Source organism: Bidens hawaiensis, unplaced genomic scaffold, assembly GCF_021521415.1.
Source record: "Bidens hawaiensis isolate Kalapana, Puna unplaced genomic scaffold, B.hawaiensis_p1.1 tig00018875_1, whole genome shotgun sequence".
Lineage (NCBI taxonomy): Eukaryota > Viridiplantae > Streptophyta > Magnoliopsida > Asterales > Asteraceae > Bidens > Bidens hawaiensis.
Window position 1 is genome coordinate 54,940 of NW_027492868.1, and position 16,813 is coordinate 71,752.

Consider the following 16,813-nt stretch of genomic DNA (forward strand, 5'->3'; position numbering starts at 1 on the left):
GGATCGTCTCGTACGATCCCAGCAGACACTTCAGACTCAGGGGTATGTGACTCGGTGTCATCATCCGTTGACTGGTCGGTCATGGCAACCATCCCAATCTCCGGAATGTCCCTATAGAGAATCTGAGTTTCGGAGGCAGATCCTCCACATATCTCACTGAAAAACTCCCCAACATGCTCCATGATGGTATCGATAAAGTACAAGGAGCCATCAGCAGACTTGGGGTGTTTAAGTGACCGTCGAACGTCGAAGGTGACGTTCTCATCCCCAACTCTCAAGATCAACTTATTCTCGCAAGACGTCGATCAACGCCTGTGAAGTGGCAAGGAATGGTCGGCCAAGAATAATCGGTACACTACATGTCCAGAATGACAAAGTCCACCGGGAAGATGAACTTGTCGACACGAACAAGCATGTTCTCGACCACCCCTAGAGGGTATTTCACAGAACGATCAACAAGCTGGATACTCATCCTAGTAGGCCTCGGTTCGCCTAAACCCAGCTTGCTGTACACAGAATACGGCATAAGATTAATACTAGCACCAAAATAAGCCAGCGCATGAATCACCGTATCATCACTCAAGATGCAGGGAATCGTGAAACTCCTGGATCGGACATCTTCTCTGGTAACTTCCTCTGTAAGACAGTAGAACAACTAGCACTCAATGGGATGGAAACGACCTCATCTAACTTCTCCTTATTCGAGAGAATATCCTTAAGGAACTTTGCATGTTTCGGCATCTGAGTCAGTGCCTCAAGGAATGGAATATTAAGGTGAAGCTGCTTCAAAAGATCAAGGAATTTGGAGTTCTGCTCCTCATCTCTATCTCTGTGGAGTCGCCCGGGGTATGGCACTCTAGGTTTGTAGACTCTCGGTGTTTCGCTCGGTAATTGTTGTCTCTCGGCCTGTGCTGTACTCCCTAGGCTGCTCCTCTGATTCACCTGGGTCGGCGGAGACTCCATCTGAAGCTCCTCATCCACCTGCTCCTCTCTATCATCAACTGTAGGCTCCTAGACTCCTCCTCCTCTAGACCTCTGCTGAATCACGGGCTCATCTCGTGCCCCTGCACCGCTCCTCGTCGTCACAGCTTTCGCGAATCCCTTTGGGTTTTGCTCGGTATTACTCGGTAGCGTACCCTGCGGCCTCTCATTCAATCAACTGGCTATCTCTCCCATCAGCCGCTCAAGACTCTGAATCGACCCTCCCTGATTCCTCATGAATGACTCGTGCTCGCGTAGCTTCTCCTGGGTCTCTTTATGACGGGAATCCTCTCGCGTCATAAGCTGTGACAACATCTGCGTCTGCTGCGCCATCATCTCCTCTAAAGTGGTCTTCTTCTCCCCACTGCTCACTCCTTCACCCGCATCCTGGAATAGACTCTGACGCTGCTGACAACCGGACTGATTGTCGCTCCTCCAGTTGGAGTTCTGATTGCCTCTGCATCCCGAATTATAAGAATTGAAAGAATTTTTATTTCGGTTTGGATTGCCTATATAGTATACGGCCTCCTCGTGCGAACTGACTGGGAACTGAATGGTATCATGCCCAACTCTACATATCTCGCACAGCTTGCTCTTTGTCTGCAAGTCCTTCACAATCTTCGCCAACGCCTCGACCTGTGGCGTAAGTGCGGTGTTCGTGTCCACCAAATGCATGCCGCGTGATATGGAATCGATGGTCTTACCACCTCTGGCGGGTGGTCTTTGGTATCCACTCATAGATAACCCATTAAACAAAGCGATGCACTCATCCGGGTCCTTCGCCGTCAACAGATTTTCTCCCGCCGCCGTGTCAAGCATGTTCTGCGTCGCGTACGTCACTCCATTATAAAACTTCTCGACAACCGCCCAATCTTGCAAGCCGTGGTTCGGGCACAACGCTAACAGATTTTTAAAACGCTCCCATGCCTCATAGAAACTCTCGGTGTCCTCCATCTGAAAAGAATGAATCTGGTTACGTAAACGAGCTGCCTTAGCCGGAGGATTGTACTTCTCAAGAAATTGGGTCTGCATGGCAGCCTAAGTAGCTATAGAGCCCTGTGGAAGGGACTCGAGCCACAAACTCGCATGATCAACGAGTGAAAACATAAAGACGCAGAGCTTAACGGCATCTTCGGATACGCTGACAAGATGGAAAGTGTCGCAGATACCCATAATGCGAGTAAGATGAGAATGCAGGTTCTCGTGAAGTAACCCGTGAAACTAAGCATAATGAGAAATGGTATTCAGAATGTTCGACGAAATCTGCCAGTTCGTAGTAACTCCAATAGCGGGTGGTGCGATGCTGGATCTCGCGCCAGCATTGGCCGGACGGGCCTGGACTGCAGCTGTCCTCCTCGGTTCGGCCATAATCCTACCCCTATCGTCAAAGTCAACGGATGAAGAAGTTGACGATGGTTAAACGGTGCGACGTCTCTCACGAAACTCTCTCTCTCTGGCTCAGGAAATCCTTCAGTGTCGGGTGGTCCACGAGATCGAGTATGTCGCATACAACTATAAAAAAAAATTAGCTAAACTATTCTAACTAATAAGCAAAGCAAAACAAAAAATAATTACAAGTAGCACACAAGGTAAATCCTAACTCGAGTCACTCTCAAAACGCCTAAAACCGTGTCCCCGGTAACGGCGCCAAAAACTTGATGTGCGTCGGATATGTCTAAAATAATGACCCTCACAACTAAGCTTTAAATTTAAAATGAAAATCCTAAAACCACACACAACCGGCAAGTGTACCGATCGCAAGTAGTATAGACCTAGGAAGTCCGAGTATCGAACATGAGGACACGTAAGAACGCTAACGATCATTAACCCTAGACAATACCTTACCTAAGAATAATATTTAATTGATTTTAATTTTGGTTTTTCTTTTTATAAAATAATTTAACTGGACTATCTGACAAAAGTTACCAAAAATAGAAAACTTAACGACAAACTAATTCTGTTGACTTTGGATGGAGAAAAACGTCTACCTAGGTTTGAATCAAATTGTAGGTCTAACAAGCAAATGGATTTGATGACATCCAGACACTGGTTCCTAAAGATGACATGACTAAGGATCGCTCAGGCTCACTGGATCACCTCTCGGTCTCACTCAACAAACCCTAACTACTCTTAATCGGCATAAACGACCAAACCGGAAAATAATTGTTAACGTGTTCTAATGTTGACTCGCCTCTCGGTCTTACCAACACACGACCCTAATGGTAATGAATACTACATAACCAAGGATAGAGGAACAATTCAACTTAAACCAAAATAGATCAACTAGTCGCTTAAAACACCTAAACCGGACAAGAAACGAACTCACTCTCGCGCAATTCTAATTCTAGCATGCAAAGGCAATGAGACAACCCTAACTTCTTATCACCTCTCGGTCTCTAAGAAGGTGTTTAACCGCTGTACTTTAACCACAAATTCATGCAACAAAACTCTACAGTTGTACCTACCGCAAACAAACCCTAAACACAAAGTCTAGAATCAAACAAGCACCGATCAATCAATACAAAACTAATGAACCAACGCAAGGAGTTTAAGAAATGAATTACCAAAATTTCCAGCCCTTAAACACAACCTATTTCATGTCTAAATCAAACTTTACAATGACAATTCAAGTCTATCAATCAAACAATCCATAAAACTCATCAAACACTAGCAATTATCATCATTCCTAGATAGATCCGATAAGATTAGCCTAGCATGATATTTGGACAGCAGCTATTAATTAATAAAAACATCATATAACTCATACCAATCATCAATTCAATCATTCAATGATCAACAATAATCATAAACAAGTCAATCTCTCAAGCAATTGCAAAACAAATTAATAATTGAACAAGAAAATTAAAGTTTGATGAACAATGTTATGAAAGAAAGGATATGGATGAATTGGGGCTGCTCTTGGCTGTAGAAAATGATGGTGAATGATCCCGAGGCTTGTTCTTGACTCCTTCTTCCTTCCTTAACCGTCACAAGATCCAAACCCTAACCGACAAAAGCTTTTTTCTCTCTTTTCTTTCCTGCTGTCTTACGATCAGACCAGGTGTCCAACTTAGGGTTTTTTATTTTTTTATATTATAATATAAAGGTAGGCATGGGCTTTTCCAACATGTAATCGGGCCGGGCTTTGAGTTGTTTCTTGAAATCGTATACGTAAAAAGCCCGTAAGCTCCTCGAAAAGTCCGGCTTCTTCATTCTTTTAACCATAGCCTACAAAATAAACATTATTATGTAAAACCCATATAAAACAAGTCAAAATACATAAAATATAATATAATAACGTAGATAAAATGTGTGGAAAATAAGTATGTTTTACAACACATCATTGAGTATGCGTTATGAGCCAAGTTCTACTGCAACTTACTAAACTAAAGTTAAGTAAGGCCTATGAGCCAAATTCTGCTATAACTTAACAAACTAAAGTTGAGTATGGCCTATGAGCCAAGTTCTGCTGCAACTTGAAAAAATAAAGTTGAGTATGGCCTGAGAGCCAAGTTCTGCTGCAACTTAATAAACTATAGTTGAGTATGGCCTATGAGCCAAGTTCTGCTGCAACTAAACAAACGAACTTAATTATGGCATGAATGCCAAGAAAATAATGTGATTATGCATATTGTGGGGGGAAGGGAAGCCACATTGATTGATGATACGTGAGATAGACTATACGTTTATATGCATATTATGTGGATAGGCATAGGAAATACTAGATATATATATACATATATAAATTCTTTTTAATGGTTGACCTTAAGTGGAACCGTTATGGGCGGAAGGGGAGCCACAGTGGTTGATTTTACGTGGAAAATGAAGGTACGAACGAACAGTCATGATTTTATCGTAATTTCAAACTTTTGTCATAAACTTATACACATACATATATGTACATACAAAGACACAAATGTACATATACAAACGTAAATACATTTTCTTACTTACGCGCGTACATACAAACTATGACTGTGTGGTACGCAGAACTAATTTCGTTAAAACTTATGAAACTCGCCAACTATTCGTAGTTGACCTATTTTTAACATGCTTTCAGGTATTCAGAAAAGTGGAGTAAAGTGCTTATGTGCTATCTGTTTGGGTTGTGATCGATGCTATGTAAACTGGTATAAGCATTCGAGTTAGAAGTGAAGTAGTTGAAGAACTAGTTTTGATTGTATCACTAGTTTGTAAAAGATGTTAGAACCATATAAAATATTATAAATTAGTTAATAATGTTTCTTTATGAACAATGTATTTGATACCATTTGTGTCTGTTACATTACCGTTTTAAGCTTCCGCAAATCGCTTAACGGGGTGTGACACTTGATTCTGTGGGTAAATAAGAAAAATGGAGATGGAGGTTGGTTATTATGGAGTTTAGGTTTGAGAGGTAGGAGATGAAAAATTCTGTTGGATCCGTCTGATGATCCATGAATACGTTGACACATTGCGAGATTTTACAGCTCAACGAATTTTGTCGTCGATTAATGAAAATACTGAATTTTGTCGTCGATTAATGAAAATACTGTCGAAGGACGGTTCTTGTGTGACTGTTTTGAGAATTTTATGAGTATGAAGGTCAAAAATGAAAAAGAGAAAGATCAAAATAGCTATTTTTGAGATTTGTTCCTTTATTTTATATTTTATTTTTTTTAATTATATTTTATATAAAATAATTTAAGTTGTTAGTTTCCCAAAATTTAAAATGAAAAAGAAATTTGACTTTAAACTATATAATTAAAATGAAATAGTTTTATGTAAATTTTCTTAATATTTGAAAAACATAACTTTCATGTTAAATGGACGTGCTTGGGGAAATAAGTGAAAAAGTGGGCCGTGTTCAAATTCAGTGTCTTATATGACTTTCGGGTCCGTATCAAGTTTTTGTGTTTGTTTCGGTTTGGACCTGCCAATTCACAAACATATCTCGTTTAACACCCCTTGAACCAAACACCAACAAGAGAAGGGATTCAAATTTCAATTATATCGTATTATTACTTTGAACCCCGCGAGCCGACCATGCTGTAAGTTTTGTCTTTTTCTTTTTTGGAATAAACTAATTAAGTTTTTCAACATGTTTTTCAACTAAGGCTAAATGGCTAATAACTTTTCCATACTTTGGGTATCTAGTGTTTCATGTATCACTGTTTAAAAAGGCAAAAGATGTTGAAGAAGACGATGATTATTCGAGTATTATTTTATGAATTATTAGAGTTATATGGCTTCATCTTAATGAATAATCACATTATTGGTTCAAGAATTCATTGAATTAAGCATATGAATTTGAAGTGAGTTGATATAACGTACTTGTGTGCATGTCAGTACGTTAACAACATTAATTCTGCCATAATGCATTGAATATTGTATCCAACTTCACAATAGAATTTTTTGTTTAAAGTTGTTTAAGGGTTCAAACTATAGAATTCGCCCATTATATACTTCTACTAATACAACAATTAACCTCTTTAAGGAAAATCTAACCTATAAGAGGGTTAAAGGACACGAGCAAGAGCAAATTGGAACTTTTAGTGAAACTATATCTTTACTTTTAACTTTTTTTAAATGTCTATTTTCATTTTGTAGCAACGTTTTTATTTGTTTTTATGAATTATAGGGAATAATAAAAAACAAACGTATTTTTTATAATGCATTCGATAAAAGTTTCATATTGGGGCCAAAAAGAGGATCATTATGATGATATGATATGATATCGGGAAAGTGGGCAAAGATTCATCAAATGGTTGGAAATTTTGGCAACATCTACAACATAAATTGGAATAATCAGCAAAGCTATCAGTCAACAATCTTGTGATGAATATCAAGCTGAAATGAATGATGTTTTCTTTTCAGTCGGTTTGTTTAGGAGGTTGTATGGAAATCAACAAAGTGGGTGCTCATCCCGTTGATGGGTAAATCATCAAAATAAACCAAAACATCTATGTACGAGGAATATAATATGTCCCAAGGTAGCTAAGATGCCTCATATCAATCTCAACAATCGATGACCAGTTTGAAAATGAGCAAGAATATTTTCATCTGTCTAGGAGGAATAACAAAGAGAAAAACGAGCCTCATCTTCACACATGACCGAATACAAAGAAAGTGTGGGCAGATAATGGGAAAATGACACTCGTTGACTTGAAGAAAGAGCAAAAAATGAAATCGGGTGCGAATGTGCATACGCAGTACTAACACTAATCGAAATTGAAGGATCATGCAATTATTCAAGCAAAGAAAATAACTTGCTCATTGAAAATAATGACCGTAATATTTTTAGATGTTTGTTTGATGTATTAAGATACTAAAAAATTTTAATAATAATCATTAATGTCAATATTTGTCAGATGATTAAAACTTGCTCACATTTCATATAATTTGATGTGAAATGTGAAAGCCCAAACTGCTTATGTGACCATGAACGAAGCTTATACATGGACCCAGGGTTGCGGCACAGCTTGTTACTCGTTTACATGTTTCTTTATTGTAATCAGTTTGTTTTTTAAATGAAAAACTTGATGAAAATTTTCCGGATGATAAAAGATCATTTTACACATTATAATATAGTTAAATAATTTGAGAGTTAACTTTTTATATACTATTGAAGTAAAATCTTTACTTTAGTTCAAAACATCAAGAACAATCGAAATTGAGAGAAAAACAGAAAAAAATTTCTAGCAACCTCAGCATCCATGACCAAAATATGCAATTACATTAAGCGTATCGATCTTGTATGGTTTATCATTCTTGTGTGACCGGCCGGTTCTAACGTTAAAACAACCAGATCTATGAACCTTGCATGTGCATTAATTATTAACTTGTTTATACGTACTTTTATATAATGTTGTTGGTTACATTTCTTTCATGTTTTGCACATGTACACTATTACGAGTTAAAATCCAGATTTTTTTAAACTTTTATATTTGATAACATCATTTGTTTGATGGCTTTCTAATGTACATTATTAAATTTAAGCCCGAAAACCTAAATCAAATACCCCAAATAACTTGAAAATCAACCCAATAAATCCCAAAATTTGCAATATAGTTCAAAATGATTGCACCAATTTGGGATCCACGAAAACAAATCTAACTTTACTAATAAAAAAAAATAATGAGATGATTTGACAATCCCACATTCATTCTTGGTCTAATCTCTCTTCTCATTCATTCTACCTATCCATGGGTTAAAGACCATTTTGGCAAATGGATTATAATTTCCTTTCTAATCTTTCGTCTCATTCTTCCTTTCTATCCATGGGTCATGCGCCACATATAATTTTGGCAAATCTAACTTTACTTATAAAAGAAAATAATGAGATGATGTGACAATCCCACATTCATTCTTGGTTTAATCTCTCTTCTCATTCATTTTACCTATCCATGGGTTATGGGCAAAACCATTTTGGCAAATGGGTTATAATTTCCTTTCTAATCTTTCATCCCATACTTCCTATCTATCCATGGGTCATGGGCCAAATATAATTTTGGCAAATGAGTTATAATTTCCTTTATAATTCTCTAATTACTCATCTTATTTATCCTTCATATCCATGGGTCATGGGTCAAAACAATTTGACAAATGAGTTATAATTTCCCTTCTAGTTTTCTAATCTCTCATTTCATTCATTATAGTTATCGATGGGTATGAGTCAAAACAATTTAGACATATGTTGTATATTGTTGTAATGGGTCATCTCATTTTGATTTGTAAATATGAGATTATAGACTTCTTATTATTTGTAGTATATATTTTATTTTCTTCTTACCTTTAATTTTGTTAATTTTTTCAGAAAACGTACCTTATTTATTTTTATTACTTAACAAATCCCGTATAATATACGGGTTCAAAAGCTAGTAGTCGGAATATATATACTAATTTTATCCTTTCAAATGCTCGGAATAGCCAACTAAATTGCTATATACGGTAAAGATCTTTTATTGGCAACCACTAAAGCATTCTCATCCAACCCTCTATTTTATGTGATGGGTGTTTTTATAATTTAGAGAGTGATTTAGGGTGTTGTGAGTGAAGAATTTTTATATTTTAGAAAAAACAGTGATTTTTCTGTATCTTTGAAAAGCTACTATTCATCCTCTATAATTTTTTAATATTTTTTGAAAGTGGTTGTGAGTGAGGGAAAGAGAAAAGTGAATTATAAAGGTATAAAAAAATATTACTTAATTAAAATAGAGAGAGAAAATATAATGAATTTTAGTGTAATTTTTGGTTTAAAGATAAGAAGATGGAATGAGAATGCTCTTAGATTGCTCGACAGGGGAATGAATAAAGACAGTTGAATAGTACGGGATCTAGTAAATATTGTTTTGTTAGATTTTACTATAATTTTAAAGTGTTTATATATGGTTCAAATATGAAATATTTAATATATATGTGTTCAAAAAACAAGCTTTCTTATGGTGGATATAGTTTGATAATAGTTTAGTTATCATTAGGGTATAAAAGTGTAGGGTAAAGTTAAATTTTAAAAGGAGACAAAAATAAAAAGTGTGAGAAGAATTTGTGGTCACACAAAAATGTTTCTAAAAAAGTTCAAAAATAAAAATAAAAAAAATCATAATTCAATATATAAATAAAAATGAAAAAAATTTTAAATGAATAAAAAACATAATGATAAAAAAAGACACAATAGATCGTAAAATATAACACAATGCCGAACAAAATATGGCAAAATGCTGAGTAATATAACATAATATCAAGAAAAAAAGACATAATGTCAAGAAAAAAAAGACCCCACAATCAATGACGAAAATGAACACAATGCATAATGATAAACTAAAAGACACAATGATCTTTTTACTCAACATTGTGTCTTTTTTTAGTTTTTTTTAGAACGAGGAAGACGATGAATTTTTTTTTTTTTTGTGTTTTTACATTTTTCGTTTTTGTATTAAAATTTGAGTTATAATAAAAATTAGGCAAATTGGAAATAAATAATCCCAACTTTTGTGTATTGGCCGATAATAATCCCAACTTTAAAAATCACTACCAGCGGTCCCAACTTTCAACTATTTTTGTCTCAATGGTCCTCCATTAAAACACACTTAACACCGTTATGTTTTTTCTCAGGTTTCAAACCGATGTTTTAGGGCTTTTGATCGAAAGAACGATGCGATTCGATCGATGTAAAACTTATCTCGAAACTGTTATCCAAGCTACGAAATATTGTTTCAATTCGGGTGCTTGAATTTCCAATTAACAAAAATCAAGTCATTTGAATCACCGTTTCGAGATAGGTTTTACATAAGTCGAATCGTATCGTTTTTCTGATCAAAAGCCATATAACATTGGTTTGAAACTTGGGAAAAATAATACCAGTGTTAAGTGTTTTTTAACAGAGGACCATTGAGACAAAAATAGTTTAAAGTTGGGACCGCTGGTAGTGATTTTTAAAGATAGGATTATTATCGGCCAATACACAAAAGTTGGGATTATTTATTTCCAATTTGCCTTTTTTTTAATTAATTTTTCATTATTTTTTTAGAGGTTTTTTAACGGCTACAAATACTTCTCATTTTTATCCCCCTTTGTCAAATAACTTGACCCTAAAAGTGTAATATAATACAAAACACATTCCATTATTATTAAATATTAGCAAATACAAATAAAAAAGTCTTTGAAAAAGAACATCATCGAAATAAAAAAAAAATCTTACTAAGAAAATTAGCGTTACTTGTTTTTAATACTCTGAGCTTTCACTCATTGGCCAATAATACTCACAACTAACAATTTATCTCATATCGCTCCCTACTTATAACTTGTTTTCTCCTGTCACTCCTAAACCTAATGGACCCTAACTTCGGTTAGTTTTGTTGCTAATGTGACATGTTTTTACCGATGTGGCATGCTATGTGGTATTTTTCTTTAAATGTTGTAGGTCCAAGCCACCACTTCATTATCTTCTCCATAAAACCCTAATCTTTAGTCCCAACACCACCCAACCAGCCACCACCACCACCACCCCACTTCTTTTTTACTTCCCCCCTCTTTCTCTCTTTTTAAAGCCAATACCACGGCCAAAACGAGATGATTCAATTTGTAACACCCCGACCAAAGGCGGATTATACATCGGGGCGCCACATATTGTTTCATTACTCGTGACACTATTGGGTGTCAATATTTAATAAATATATTCATTCGCGCACGCGCAACGCAATCGCAAGATAACATAAATCAACATAAATCAATATATTATAAGGCAAAATATTCGAACAACAATAACTTATCTTGATACATTTTAATCTAAGTCCAAAAGTAAAAACGTCCTACGTGTCCACAAGCTCCAAATGTAGCTACAGCAAACCTGAACATGTGTTAAAATAAAACGTCAAACACTTGCGTGTTGGTGAGAAATCAAGTTTAATAGATAATAGATAACAATAATCACTGCGCGCAACACGTGTATGTCTGGTGTTTAACAAGGGTGTAATCAGATTGTGATCAAGCCTAAATAGATCATAGTTCATAGTTCAATCCGTGCTCCCAAATGAGCACAAAAACAAGAAAACATCTGTGCAAGTGTAAACAAAGAAAACCGTAAACGATAGGTCTCCCGTGTTCATCTAATGGATCCATGAAAACTTCGGAATAGGCCGAACAAAGCGGTTAATGATACACACATACAAATAAACAGCCAAGTAAACGTCCTCAACACATGGGATACTGCGCGACTAAAGTTCATAAACAAGTTTAAGACTCTAAGTTTGTATGAACACATGAACATCCCAAAACATTAAAAATAAAAAGGGATTAGGTACGAGATTACTCACTTGATAAACGATGCGGTGTAAGATAAAGCAAGAACCAACTTTAAACAAGCACAAGTTAACCTATAAATAAGATTATTGTTTTAATGATTTGTTTTAAGTCTTGATATAAGTTAACATAATTAATAAGTAAATTATTATATATAATATATATTACCGGAAAAGCAGGGTAGAACAGGGAGGAAGACGGAGGCAGAGAGGAAGACGGCAGAGAGAGCAAGGAGGAAGAGAGAATAGGAGAGATTAAGTGTTTGTGTGTGATGTGTTAGGAAAATAACATTATTATTTATAGGGAAACCCTAGGGAACACAATCCCTAGAAAAGGGGAAAAGATCTCAAAAAGCAAAAGAATCCAAAAGCAAAAGATATCAAAAGATATGGCAGCTGTAGGGGATAAGGAAAAGCTGACAGGTAACAGTAAACAGGCATGGGCGGGTCAGATAAAGGTACTGGTCAAGCATGGAAAAGCAGATCTCAAAAGATAATGTCAGTTACTTTTTCTGTCAACCAATGGGGTTGGTGCGCATGCTGCGCCGAAAGTAACTTTTCAGACATAAGATAGGTCAGGTCAACAGCACAGAAGATAAGACATCACAAAAGCAAACGGCTAGATTAAACAGAAGAAAACTCAAAGGGTTTAGCGCGAGAAGGCATCGAGCGCACGCGCGAGGGCGAAGGCTGACAGAACAAACCTTAGCGCGCCGCGGGAAGAACTATTATTCTTAGCGCGCCGCGGGAAGAATTACCATTCTTAGCGCGCCGCGGGAAGAACTACAATTCTTAGCGCGTCGCGGGAAGAACTACCGTTCTTAGCGCGCTGCGAGAAGAACTACAATTCTTAGCGCGTCGCGGGAAGAACTACTGTTCTTAGCGCGCTGCGAGAAGAACTACAATTCTTAGCGCGCTGCGGGAACAGTTCGCCTCGCGTATCGCAGGAACAACTGGTCTTCGCGCAGGCTTCCTTGTAAGGAGTCTGGCGCGTGGAGCTGCGCAGACAACCTTAGGCGGGAAGAACCAAAGGACAAGCAAAGAGTTAAGAGAAAAGGAGGTTCAAGGCGTAAGGGCGGAACGACGACAAGAGAGAGAAAGAGGCGGGACGGCAACAAGAGGGAAAAGAAGGCGGAAAGAGAGAAGAAGAGGGACGGGACGGCGGAAAGGAAAAGAGAGGAAGAGGCGGGAAGGAAAACATTATTATTAAAAATAAAGTATAAGTATAAATAAATATTAAATCATAAAAGAAAGAGATCGGATCGGAGAAACGGGTACCTGGGTCGGGTCGGATCGGGCAGATGTCACAGTCTCCCCTACTTTAAGAAATTTCGTCCCGAAATTTATCTCGAAGTAGGCTGCGCAGAGAACAGGTGCGGGTACTTGATCTTCATCTGATCTTCCCTTTCCCATGTGAACTCGGCTCCGCGCATGGACTCCCAGCGAACTTTCACGATAGGGATACGACTGCGCTTGGTTTGCTTAACCTCGCGATCCATAATCTCAACAGGCTTCTCAACGAAATGCATAGATTCATCAACTTGAACTTCATCAAGTGGAATGTGAAGGTTCTCGTCAGCTAAACACTTCTTGAGATTGGATACATGGAACGTTGGATGCACATTACTGAGCGCGGGCGGCAGGTCAAGTCTGTAGGCAACTTTTCCCACACGCGCGAGAATCTTGAATGGCCCAACATAACGAGGAGCAAGCTTGCCTTTCTTCCCAAAGCGGACAACACCCTTCCAGGGCGACACTTTGAGGAGAACAAGATCACCAACTTGAAATTCGAGAGGCTTTCGCCTGCGATCTGCGTAACTCTTCTGTCGGCTTCTGGCAGTCAGCAGATGATCTCGGATCTTGGCGATTTTATCGGTTGTCTCCTGAACAAGTTCGGGTCATGTGATTTGAGCTTCACCCACTTCGCTCCAACAAATCGGGGAGCGGCACTTACGACCGTAAAGTGCTTCAAATGGGGCCATACCAATACTGGAATGATAGCTGTTATTATAAGAGAACTCGATCAAAGGCAGGTGCGAATCCCAATTACCTCCAAAATCAAGAACACAAGATCGGAGCATATCCTCAAGAGTTTGAATAGTTCGCTCAGACTGTCCGTCAGTCTGAGGATGATATGCCGTACTCATGTCCAAGCGAGTTCCTAGCGCAGATTGGAGAGATTTCCAAAAGCGAGATATAAAACGGCCATCGCGATCGGATATGATGCTCAAAGGAGTACCATGGCGGCAGACAATCTCCTTGACATAAAGCTGCGCAAGTTGCTCAACACGGTAGTTTTCACGAATGGGCAGAAAGTGAGCAGACTTAGTCAAACGATCCACTATTACCCAAATGCTATCATGTTTGCTTGCTGTCAAAGGTAACTTGGTAATAAAGTCCATCGCTATACCTTCCCATTTCCACGTAGGAATTTCTGGTTGTTCGAGCAAACCAGATGGGCGTTGATGTTCAGCTTTTACCTTAGAACAAGTCAGGCATTTAGCTACGAACACAGCAATATCCTTTTTCATACCGGGCCACCAATAAGTAATGCGCAAATCCTTGTACATCTTATCAGCGCCGGGATGAATAGAATACCGAGATTTATGCGCTTCACTCAGGATATCAGCGCGAAGATTCTCATCAAAGGGAATCCAGATGCGATTGAGATAGCAGAGAATTCCACTCAGATTAGGAACAAAATGAGCTTCCGCGCCACACGCTAACTCGGCGTGAAGGTTACCATTACTGATGGATGCGCGCTGCGCGTCACGAATGCGTGATTCAAGATTGCTCTGAATCGGCGCAAAGTGAAGCTGCATGCGCGGCAAGATACAGTTAAGCTGGCAGGGTTTTCGGCTGAGCGCATCGGCTACCACATTAGCCTTACCAGGATGATACCGGATCTCACAATCGTAATCGCTGATGAGTTCGTTCCATCGGCGTTGCCTCATGTTGAGTTCCTTTTGATCAAAGATATGCTGAAGGCTTTTATGGTCAGTGTAGAGGATACACTTAGTACCATAAAGGTAGTGTCTCCAGATCTTCAAGGCAAAAACAACTGCGCCTAGTTCGAGGTCGTGTGTTGTATAATTCTTTTCATGAACCTTAAGTTGCCTTGATGCGTAAGCGATAACCTTGCCTCGTTGCATAAGAACACAACCGAGACCTTGGTTGGATGCATCGCAATACACGACAAAATCTTCATTACCCTCAGGTAGCGCAAGAACAGGAGCTTCACACAACAAACGCTTGAGCGTCAGAAAGGCTTCTTCTTGTTTCGAGCCCCAAATATACGGTTTACCTTTGTGCGTTAGAACTGTTAAAGGCAAAGCGATCTTTGAGAAGTTCGAAATAAATCGCCGGTAGTAACCAGCTAAGCCCAGAAAGGAACGGATTTCGGTAGGAGTGGATGGCGTAATCCAGTTCTTGATTGCTTCAATTTTGGATGGGTCGACATGGATACCCATCTTGTTAACAACATTGTCACACCCTCAAAATCCACTAACGGAGTTTTACCGTCAGAGGGTGTGAACTGGCAGGATCGGAATCATTAGTTATAATCAAACCAACGAAAAACGTTTAAATGAAAGTAAGTGCGGAAGCGTAAAACCTTAATTCAAAAGTTGCGTCACGCAGGACGACTTAAAACCAAATGTAACTGTTAAAAATTAAGTTTGCAGAATAAAGATGGTTTCAATTAATGCATGCTCCTAAACCGCGCGCCCGCCTCGGCTACCTGAGAATAACATACTAAAAGTGTCAACACAAGGTTGGTGAGTTCACAAGTAAAATAAGATAAATCGTTTAGCGTTTTGCGTAACCTCGTTACGACGTTTAAATGTTGTGTAACCCCGTTACGACGTTTGAGTGTGTAACCACGTTACAGCGTTTGAGTGTGTAACCACGTTACAGCGTTTAAGTGTGTAACCACGTTACAGCGTTTAAGTGTTTTGCATTACCAGATAGTGTTATGTCAAATTATATATCGATAGGTAGCTAATCTATACAACAAGTATCGCTAAGTGGTTCGCGACCGAAGCTGACTGTTTATCAAGTGCCCGTCACCAGGTCCTCCAGACCATGGTAAGTGTTAGCCAAAATTTACACCCACTCAACCTCCAGTTGAGCTTAGCGTCGGGTGGGGTTTGTCAAACCCAGTAGTACTACCCAAAAGTGACTCGCTATTCCAAATATTAACCGGTCCGATGTGTGGGACTTCAAATGTTACGTATGCCGCTTAGCCTTTACAAGTGATATATAATTTATAACAAAATCTTTCATATGCGTTTATCTCAGAAAATATGTTTATCGGAGTATGTTATCTCCCCCAAGTGAAAAACGTTTGAAAACAGTTCAAAGAGTGGGGTAAGTGAACTCACTGTTTGCGAAGAATATCCGATCTAGATCACCGAGTGATGCGCGTCGTAGAAAACTCTCTAGCGTTCTAAAATAACAAAGAGATTTTCTAAGTATCGGAATGTTTAACGAGTCTCTAGACTCGGCACATAATACCTATGCACGTAACATGTTTCGTGTTTCGTTTGTGAATCGTGTGTGACTTAAACAAGTAAAATTGTGATACGATACATGAGTGAGCAATTACTTTCGTGTCACGTATTAATAACATACTTATTAGCAATTATTCCCGTAGGGGCATTTTGGTCAACAAACAAAGACTAACTAACCATTATTCCCCATAAGGGCAATTTGGTCAATTCATGGCAATCAACTAGCAACTATTCCCCGCAAGGGTATTTTGGTCAAAATACAACAATTATATAAAAACTATCATATTTCATGCATTCCTATACAACTCAGCAGCTAGTTTCGTTATGACAGAATTTCTACTTGAAAGATTGCACTAGTTTACCGATTATAACGTCTCAATTAATTTACCAAAAATTACCACAGGAGCATACATATCTTAGGTTTCCAGAACATATTTTATCTTATTTTTATTCCACATATTTTTCTTATAATGACCAAAACATTACAACAAACTCATATCAGTCAGATTCATGCGCAACAGAATGTTATTTACAATTCCCGTT